This window comes from Triticum aestivum, chromosome 3B, assembly GCF_018294505.1.
Source record: "Triticum aestivum cultivar Chinese Spring chromosome 3B, IWGSC CS RefSeq v2.1, whole genome shotgun sequence".
NCBI classification, from domain to species: Eukaryota; Viridiplantae; Streptophyta; class Magnoliopsida; order Poales; family Poaceae; genus Triticum; species Triticum aestivum.
Window position 1 is genome coordinate 157,218,492 of NC_057801.1, and position 10,475 is coordinate 157,228,966.

Sequence of the window (10,475 nt, forward strand, 5' to 3'; positions counted from 1 at the left end):
AGGGGACATAATGCACGTTCTTCAGCCGCACGATCTTCCCCGAAGTAAACTTCAGATCGACCGTGCCAACACCACGAACAGAAGCACTTGAATCATTGCCCATTAGCACGGTTGAAGTCCCTGTGGTCTGATAAGACGAAAACATGGAAATATCATCGCATACATGCACATTAGCACCCGTGTCAATCAACCAATCAGGAGAATGACATACTGAAAGAATAGTGGGAAATATACCATACCCAGCATCCTTCATGTCAGTGTCTCCAATGACAACATTAGCGGTCTTGCCGCCTTTCCCAGGATGACGCTTGTCATAGCGATTGGGGCAACTAGGAGCCCAATGATCAAGATCTCCACACACATGACAGACACCTTTCTTCTTGTCATTCTTCTTCTTGAAGTTCGTGTGCTGCACAACCTTGTTCTTCCCATCAAACTTTGCTTTACCATCAAGCTTGCCCTTGTTCTTGAACTTGTGGGACTGGAAGTTTTTCTTCTGTACCAGATTGGCACTAGATCCTTCCTCAATACCTCGAGCACGTGTGTCCTTTGCTCTCGCCTTTTCTTCCACATCAAGAGTACCAATGAGATCCGGAACGGAAAACTCCTGTCTCTTATGCTTCAGTAAGGTAGCAAAGTTCCTTCATGAAAGAGGAAGCTTAGTGATGATACCCCCGGCAACAAACTTGTCCGGTAGCATGCAATTGAAGTGCTCAAATTCTCTAGCAAATGACTGTATCTCATGAGCTTGCTCAACCACGGAGCGCTCTTCAGTCATCCTGTAATCATAGAATTGCTCCATGATGTACAGCTCAGTGCCGGCATTCGAGACCCCAAACTTGGCCTCGAGTGTGTCCCACATATCTTTTCCATTGTCAATTGACGCATAAGCATCAACTATGTTCTCACCAAGAACTTGGCCTCGAGCAGCCTTAAACAAAGTATCCATTTTCTGAAAAGCTTGTTCCTGTTGGGCATCTTGCTCCCCTTCAGGTTTGCCAAGAGTGGCGTCATAGCAGCTCATGGTCTGGAACCATAAGACTGCTCTCACGCGCCACCTCTTATAGTGGATACCCTCATAGGAGGTCTCATGGAAGCAGCAAAACCACTCGGAGTAAATTGCCTATAATAAGGTTTTATGATTGTTGGAAATATGAGCAATTTACCGAATGATTTTATTAACAAAAGTACTAGATAAAGCATGACTAAAATAGCAAATATAAAGCAAGTCATGCAATCTGACAGAGAGAAGGTAAACATCATCTGCATATATGAACTTAAGCTAAACACATCTAGAACAGACACTAGATGAAGTTGCTTATACGACGTAGAACCTAACATACGTAGGATAGAAACTAGAGCCAAGAACTGTAGCAGGACTTCTAACAGAAAGGAGAAGAACACGTACGGCACAGCAGCAGCAAAAGCGCTGGACTTGGGGTCGGTGTCCTCGCCTGCCATGTCGTTGAGGAGGTCGTGGACGTCGGGGAAGAAGTCGTCGTCGGGGAAGTAGTCATTGGCGACCGGATCGTCCGTGATGAAGCAGCCAGTAGTCGCGCTGAGCGCTCCCCAAAAACCTTATCACCCTTCTCCCGTACAGGACTCAAAAGGTGCGGTCTCGGAGGCCTACTGTCCCGACCTGCGGTGCACGCCGCAAGCCGGGATGAGAAAGAACGTAGCAGCAGCGCAGTGCTCAGGAACTTGTGGCGAGAGGAGGAAGAGATTCTGGTGCGTCTCTCTGGGAGGAGCGACCTCCCTTTTATAGGCGCAAGAGAAGAAGGCGAGAGGCTGCGCTGGGAGCTGAAGAGAACGAGGGAGACGAAACGAACAGGCAGCAGGCGAAGAGGTGCGCCGTTCGTATTCAATCTCCACTACAGCAAAACGTTTCAGCTTTCACGCGCCCCTTCGTATACCCGTAGTGCGTGGCAAAAATTTACATCGGCTCGGCTCATTCCCGCGGCGGGCGGCGGGGGAGGAGCGCGCGTGGATGTCCCTCTTATTCTCATGCTCATACAAATGAGGAAGGAGCCTCTCTTATAAAGAGGTCCAACTCCCTCTAAACTAGCAAGGTGGGACTAAACTTTAGTTCCACCTCTTGCCTTGTACGAATGAGATGCGTGGGCCTTTAGGATTTATTAGGAATTTCTGAAACTATTATTGAGCTAGGCCCAAATAGACAAAATTTCAGTACATCCTTGTCTATCTTAGGGGTGGGTGGTGTACATTTGTCAAAAAATTATGCGGTTCCTAGAGCGGCGACAGCCGGTTTAGAGGGATGCCCCAGGGCGACGACATCAGGCGGCCTGTTCGGTGGCACCAGGCAGTTGCCTCCTTGTCTATCTTAGGAGTAATATGGTGTAGGTTCGCCGAAAAATTATGCGGTTCGCCATAGGCGATGGCAGCATGCGGCCAGGTCGGTACCACCAGGCAGTTGGAGGAAGAAAAATACGGATGGCAATGATCTGTTCTTCAGGAGGAAAGTGGTTGGAGGAAGAAGACAGAATTTGCGTCATCCATTGCTTATCCGTTGGAGGAAGAAAACGGATGGCAACGGTCTATAAGGAAAGTGGTTAGAGGAAGAAGACATAATTTGCATCATCCATCGCTTATCTAACGTTTTGGAGTGCTCTGTTAGTACTTCCTTTCATGTGAGTCGTACTTCCTTTCATGTGAACCAACGATTACTACCATGTTAATACTTTCTTTCATGTGAACCAATGTGTGGTTGGATGGTTCGAAGGATAGTGATATTCCCCGCCAATTAGGGTTCAAGTCTTGGTGCTCGCATTATTTTTGGATTTATTTTAGATTTTCGATGATGCCCTTTCAGTGTGTCCCCATCCATCAGATCACGTCCAGATATGTTTAAATGTTCATAATTTCAAATTTTGTTTAAATTTATGAAAAAAAATAGAATTTCAAAATTTGTTTATTTTTTTATAAATCAGAACTTCGAAAAATAATTTTCGAAGAATTTCAAAATTTGTTTAAATTTTTGAAAAATTAGAATTTCAAAATTTGTTTAAATTTTCAAAACATGTTCAGAATTTTAAATTTTCAAAAAAATATTTGGATTTTCATAAAAAATATCTTCCGCAAATGTTCAGAATTTCAAATTTTATTTAAAATTTTCAAAAAATGTTCCGATTTTTTAAATTTCAAAAAATGTTCAGAATTTCAAATTAAGTTTAAATTTTCAAAAAAGTTCAAGATTTCAAAATATGTTTAATTTTTCAAAAAATCTTCAGAATTCCAAAATTTATTTAAATTTTCAAATAAATTAGAATTTCAATTTTGTTTAAATTTTCAATAAAAGTTTGGAATTTCAAAATATGTTTAAAAAATCACGTTTTTTCCATTTTGTTCATCATTCAAAAATAATTGTTCAAAATTCGAAATTATTCAGCATGTCTAAACACATGCAGACTACCAAACAAAGTTTCAGCTCAGCGTCTCAGCGCATATACCGCTGCCAAACAACAGCAAATGCATGGACTCAGCATGTCTACACTCAGCGTGTATCAGAGAAGAATAATTAAACTAGGTCCATACATGCTACCAAACACACCCTTAAAAAATAAATATGCTTAATTTGCTCCATGACTGCCCTATTAAATAGCCTTATTAACTAAAGCAGGGAACGCAGCGGCCGGCGTGGGCTTGCAACGTGCATCCATGCCCAATCAGCAAGGTTCGTGCGTCGGCTCCAATGCAACTATGCACGCACAGGAGCAAAAGAAACTGATTTTAGATTTATTTTAGGGACCCCATACTTTATTAATTTGGAACAATAATCAAAGGGATACAAAGGGGATCACGAGGGGAGATAAGCCACAAGTGGCGACCCTGCAGAAGCGAGGCAGAAAATTTTACAAGATTGTGAGTCTCCTGATTCGAAGCACAACCTTCGAACATAAAATCACAATTAGTAAAATGTGCCTTCCTATTATTTACTAGTAGACTGCCCGTGCGTTGCCACGGACTCTTGAAATAGTTTGCAAGAGTTACATGTTAATTTTCTAAGGCCTCGCCTTGCCGTAGATCCAGACCCCCGCCACTGATGCCATCCCGCCTAGGCCGCCGCCTGCCGCCGCGCTGCCCCATCGCGTTCGCCTCCGCTCCGGCCACCCCGACCCCGCCCACCTCCTCTCCGGCCGCCTCCGCCTCCTGTCCATCCTCCGCCAGGCCCCGCTCCGTCCGCCTCCTCTCCGGCCCTGCTCCGTCCGCCTGTCTCTCCGGTCCGCCCGCCGCCCCGCTCCGTCCGCTTCCGCCCCGCGCCGCACGCCGCCGCCCCGCGCCGCACGTCGCCGCCCCGCTCCCCGCTTGGCCGCCGCCCGCTCCCCGATGGCGCCCAAGAAGACGCTGAAGGGAAAGTCCGGTTTCTTTGGCATGAGGGCGAAGCCCTCCGGGAACTTCGGACTGGAGTTCTCCGATGTCGGGCAGCGTTGGTGGCTCGGCATGTATCCCACCGCCTATGAGGCTGCTCGTTCCTATGGTGGCGGTGTGGCATGCCGGACGGCCGAAGACGGACCTAAACTTCCCGAAGGGCGAGTCCCAGCCGATGGCGAAGTGGCTCGTGCCGCAGGGCATCTGGATGGAGAAGATGCCGGCTAAGAATGCGAAGAAGAGACAGGCGGTGTCGCTCCCGGCGAGAGCGACGAGGCGGCGATGGCTTGGTTTGCGCGATTTGCAATTTGCTGCAAAGCCATCTCTAATGAAAAGCTATTTGCTACATTTTTAAATAGGAAAATTATTCCGATCAGCCAGCCGTAACTCAACAGACCAATCTATAATGAAATGCTATTTGCTATATTTTTTAAATAGAAAAATTATTCCGATCAGCCAGCCATAACTCAACAGACCAATCCGAACCCACATTTTCTAAAGTAAAGAAATTATTTCCCTTGATAGATCAAGATGCCAAAGTGTCATTTGCCTGACTGCTATGTTCCTACACATGCAGAGCAAATTATTTTTCAAATCAAGAAATTAAGAAAAGGAAGAATATCATGATGTTCGTGGCACTTGCCAGGTCTGCCATGCTACCATGGCATCGTCTTTTTAGTCTCTACCCACATGCCGAGTTGAGAAATAATCTTCAGATATACCCACCGCTAACACACTCACGTACATAATGGCCCTTGGCTGATTGATTTGGCTGGCTGTTAACCCAAGCACACAACATACAAAATCAGTTAATGGCCACACGTATGCATTGTTTACTTTATTCCAATTGTGATGCAATCGTGACACCTACTCGCCCCATCCGCTCGCCCATCAAGGTAATTGCCTACTCGCCGCTGGTGCCAACCGCTCGACCTCGCCACCGCCGCTCACCACTCAGTCTCCACCGGCTGCCCATTGCCTCTTGCGACACCCGCGCGCTCGCTCGGCCCAATGTTGTTGATTGGAATGTGGGACTGAAGGTAATTCATGGACAGGTTTCAGTTCTGCTTGCATCAAACTTTGGTACTTGTCAATCCATCTAACGCACAAAAAAATCTCTCCTCCCTCCTATTCTCCTTCGCACTGAACTCCTTTCTGCTTTGCTCCCCCGAAACTCTTTACGTAAACTTCAAGTAGCATGAGAGTTTAGTAGAACAAAAAATCTATATATCTGAAGAAATGATAGTACAAGCAGAATAGCAGACTAAACTGAATGGGAAAGTGTTGGTCATGTAACTATTGCCATTTCCAATAGATGTACAATGCACAAAGTGGCATCATCTTCAATTTATTTAGCTATCTATAATTGGATTAGCAAGTATGTATACAATCAAATTCAACATGAAAAATTCAGTAGAACCTGAAAAATTCATTAACCCACAGCAAATTTGTAAACCAAAATTAAGAGTAGTGACAATGAATGAAATATCTAAGATGATGTGGGAATATAAAACAAGAATTTAGCCAGAAGACTAATTGTACTCACAGGTCACAACAAGGCAAAAGTAAAACAATAGCTATATGCGAAAATCATAAACTTCATGGATTTGCTATAAATAAATAATCCATGAGAGGCGGTACATGATCGAAAAATATATAAATAATTTAGAGAAAAATATCTAAATATTTAAACATAGGAAGACAGATATAAGGCATTAAGTAGGTTACATGTCTCTAGTTCTGTAACCTTGTGGCTTCCATGGTGCCAAACATGTTTTATGGTTATTGCATCATGCATGAAACAGAAGGACAACGCCGAGTGAATTTTTCCAATGTGAACCGACATTTTACTTGCACTTACCCTAAGAGTAAAGTTTCTAGAAAATAAAGTAATGCATCGGATCAAATATATAGTCAAGATACATGCAGAAACAACATCCATTAATGAAAAGGCCCAACGTATTGTCCTACTCCAGACTTACAAGATACTGGAGTGAGATCCTCACCTCTCTCTACGCAACGTACACCAACTCTAGAAGCATCAGCCTCAGCCTCTCCTCCCTGTAAACCAAAGCAACCCTGCAAGCAAACCAAATCAGTAATAAAAACTGAACCAAATCAAGCCAAGAAGCAAGAGATTTCCACCTATCACGTGTGTGCTCTAGCTATTTTGAGCAAAACCGCATGGCAGCAAGCCCCTCAAGCAGCTCTGCCGAGTAAGGTCTGATGAGCGAGAAGCTAAACACAGCTCCATCTTTGATGTCTCTCTCTTCTTAATTTGGTGCCTCTCCTCAGCTGGCCTGACCAACAACCTAGGATGGGGAGGGGAGGAAACGAAATGACCTACATACTCCCCTTTATAATAGTAGTAGATATATACTTGCCAGGCGATGCGCCAAATAAAAAAACTACGTTTCGAAAATACATAAGAGAAACAGTAAAATGTGCAGGCATTTATCTCACATCAAAACTAACGCTACTACATCTCAGATGTAATCACTAACATATTTGAAATTCCACTATGATGACATAATCCCAAAAGGCACAACTTATTAGATAAATAAGCAAATAAAAAATGTAATATACTGACTAATATTCGATCACTTGTATCTATGAGTTGGTAATCTGATAACACCTTCATACAAATTTACAAATACAGTCAACGAAAATTTCACAGGAATATCATGCATAATACATCCTCTGTATACATAAACTGGTATAGCAAACTGAATATAGGAATAACTTTAATTGAGGGTTAGACAACAAAGTGTCAAGCACCGAACAGTTACTCCAAAGTGGATAAAAACAAGATTTCTGGAAGACTATTTGAGTACAATTTAGACACAGAGAAGCTCATAATTCATACAAACAGCAATATATCTCAAAGGACAACTATACCACATAATGGCAAGCAATATATCCTTCCAGTTCATGGGTCGAACACGATATGATGGGCTCGACATTTGCATGTAAAATGGATCCACATAACGGCGGTCCTTAGTACTGGTCTAAGAAGGAGATGACCTCGCTTGCTGCTGGCAGAATCTCTGCACATGATAGTAATTTCAAACAAATTTTCAGTCACGAACCACTAATAATGATACCCAAAATTTTGTACTGAATTAAACTAATTAATGTCTGTAATCATGCTTTCTGCCACAATTAAACTAATTTCTTTATTGAGTATATGCTCCTATCATCTTGACCAGTGTCTATCCAGCTTCCAAATCCTTTCCCAAAAGATTAACACCACACAGACATCGTAGTTTAGGAATCATTATTTAGAACAACATAATTCCTCTGGTACCCAGCAATTGCTGGCTTCATATTAATTAATTTGACGGTGGAAACAATTTACAACTAAATCCTGATCAGGTGCGAGTGTGCAGTTTAGAGCTTTAGCTCAACTGTGGGTGCAAGAAAGGAATTAAATTCAATATGTAATAATACTCTCAATAACATCCAGCGCTTATGCAAGAAGATTTTTTTTCAGTTTTGTGTGCCACTACCAACACACCTACAAACTTTTTTTAATTGACATGAAATCAAAGATTTTAGAGCCGCCTCACCGGTGAAGAACTGGAAGAACTTGACAGGGAACATGATGGTCTCCGGCATAACCTGCGTGGCACTATCGATCACCATGACATCATCTCATATCATTTTGGGCTTCTCAGAGATGCTCGGCAGCCAGGGGAGCCTCGCGTGGAGCTTTGCCTGTTCCGAGTTGCGTTCATCGATGGCAGCTGAGGCGTCCCCAATGTTCCCATCCTTTTTCTTGGTCTCCACAGCAGAACCCTCTTGCCCAACGCAAGTGGTCTGTAAGTAGATTGACAATACCCTAAAAATGATCAAACAGTACTTGACGTATTACTATTGATGACTACAAAAAATGTTGCAATCAAAACAAATGCATGAGGTTTGTCTTTTTATATAAAACATATGCATTCTAGTCCAATATCAAGGCCTTGATGCAACACCAAGAAGTAGAGATATCTCTTTCATCAAATTATGTCTTATAATTTTATAAACCTTCTCAAGGAAAAACGTAGGTTAAATTTTTAGTAAATTTCACTTCTACATCCTCCCCCCCCAACACACACACACAAATGGTAGTTATTCTTTAATTTGCAGTCCCTCCATCCCAAAATAAGTGTCTTAACTCTAGTACAATTTTATACTAAAGTTAGTACAAAGTTGAGCACTTATTTTGGGACGGATGGAGTAGTATTAACGAGTGAAACTGCCTTGAAATGCAACATATCGACACATTTATACCAGTTGTGCGATGTGCCCTGTTAGTTTGCCATTCCATAGTCCATTCCCAGGATGATCCATTAACCTAGAGAGAGAACACCAATTTCAATTAAAAAAAAGCAAAACATAAGGTTGTAATGTAATGAAGATCTCAGTTGTACGATACAAAAGAGAGAAGCTATTGTATCTAATCGGAAGCAGCAGCACATGTCATGGACTATACTTATATTATATACAGAATTCGATTTCAGAACACCCAAGTAGTCTGTTACCATATTCACAATGCTCTGTCAATGGTAAAACATTGCTAGTGCCTGCAAAAAAGTGTAAAAACAAAATGATGGAACATTATAAAATAACAATTAATAATTGATGTCAACAACATCTACTTTGCCAAGCTGCAGATGCCCTCTAACTTCCTAATGATTGAAATTCCACAAATATTCCTTCAAGTCAGAAACGGCTATATAACTTGACTCGTGGAGACATCACCAGATTTTTCTTCCGTTCTTGCCTCCAAAAGGATTAGCATGTAATACATTAGAGTAAATGGATAGGTGCAAATCATCTCCTAAATTGAAAACCTGCGTAGGTGCAATGTTGAGACGGGATAGCCTCTGACTATGAGATGCTAAGCATGCCTTGGCATCTGGACTGAACTTCTGAACTTCTGTGAATCAACTTTTGACTATAGTTTTCAAGCAGAAAGCATCTCAGTATTTTGCATCTAAAGTGCCTTCCCTGAATATTTCCCGTGTGCAAAAATGAGAATGATTTGGAGCGTGGGGTTGGGGGATTTGGAGCGTTACCTTGAGGATGTCGAGCCTGACAGAGCCGTAGACGACGCCGACGCCGATGCCGACCGCGGAGATCCTGGCCACCTACAAAGCAACATCGCGAGGGGAAGAAACCTTGAGGATGGAGGGTGTCAGTACCTTTGATGTCTACGTGCTGCAACCCGTCACCGACGTCGATGTCCACCACACCAGCAAGCACCGAGAGAAGGCCGCAGCCGCCGCCCCATCCCCATCCATCCATGGGTGGGTGTTGGGCTAGGGTTTCATCCCCATCCATCCATTGGTCGGGCCGGACCTCCATGGCCGACCTCGAGGGCCAGGTGGACGAGGGCGCGGTGGTGCCGCTGCGGATCTGGGCGCCCCCTCACCTTGTCGCGCGATATGGAGCCTTCTCTCCCATAGCCCCACACCTTGTCGCACGGATCCAGGCTGAGAAGGTGAGGGGCTGGAGCGGCGGCGCTACAGGAGGAGGAGGCCAGCGGCTGTGGGATTGAGGCGCGGTGGTGGTGGTGCGGTGGTGGCGGTGCAGGCGGCGGCGTCCTGGTGATCCACGACGGCGGAGACGGTCGCCGGCGTCTCCCTGGTTCGGCGGCGGCGGCTGCATCCCGGGAGAGGAGGAGCAGCGGCTTGGGATCTCGTCCGCGTCTTCCCTGCCAGGTCCGCGGCGGCGATCTGGTGCGTCTGCAGTCACAGATCGTAGGTCGAGGGGATCGAGAGGGCAGTCTCGCTCGTGCGTGCGAGTTCTGGTTTTTTTTCGTAGTTTTTTTTTCTAGGTTTTAATCCAGGACGGGAGGTTGGGCGGGTGCGGGACTCGATCGCGGGTTTTTTTTGGTTTTTCGCGGCTGGGAGGGAGGTGGGAGGAAATACCAAAGAAGTACCAAAAAATACCGGATGAGATGGGACGAAAATAAAATTCGGAACGCGACCTACCAACTGAGACATTAAGAGTAGAGATCTCCTTGATGACTGTGATATGAAGGGCCTCCTACCCTTTTTTATGTCATCCACATACAGTTTGCAGTCACTAGCAATTAC

At 44.3% G+C, this 10,475-nt stretch overlaps 1 long non-coding RNA gene across 3 annotated transcripts; it reads right to left on the reverse strand.

The window, feature by feature from the left end:
* Nucleotides 1–4,879: 4,879 nt before the first annotated feature.
* Nucleotides 4,880–10,209, reverse strand: LOC123069136 (uncharacterized). 3 transcript variants are annotated; one of them, XR_006432287.1, is made up of 6 exons: nt 9,453–10,209; nt 8,665–8,957; nt 7,956–8,227; nt 7,285–7,433; nt 6,532–6,698; nt 4,880–6,465 (listed from the first exon to the last, which is right to left on the reverse strand). It is a non-coding gene; the product is annotated as an uncharacterized lncRNA (long non-coding RNA). The 3 variants fall into 3 exon arrangements; XR_006432286.1 differs by having other exon boundaries at nt 4,880–5,420; nt 6,393–6,465; nt 8,665–10,208; XR_006432285.1 differs by having other exon boundaries at nt 4,880–5,573; nt 6,393–6,465; nt 8,665–10,208.
* Nucleotides 10,210–10,475: the final 266 nt, after the last annotated feature.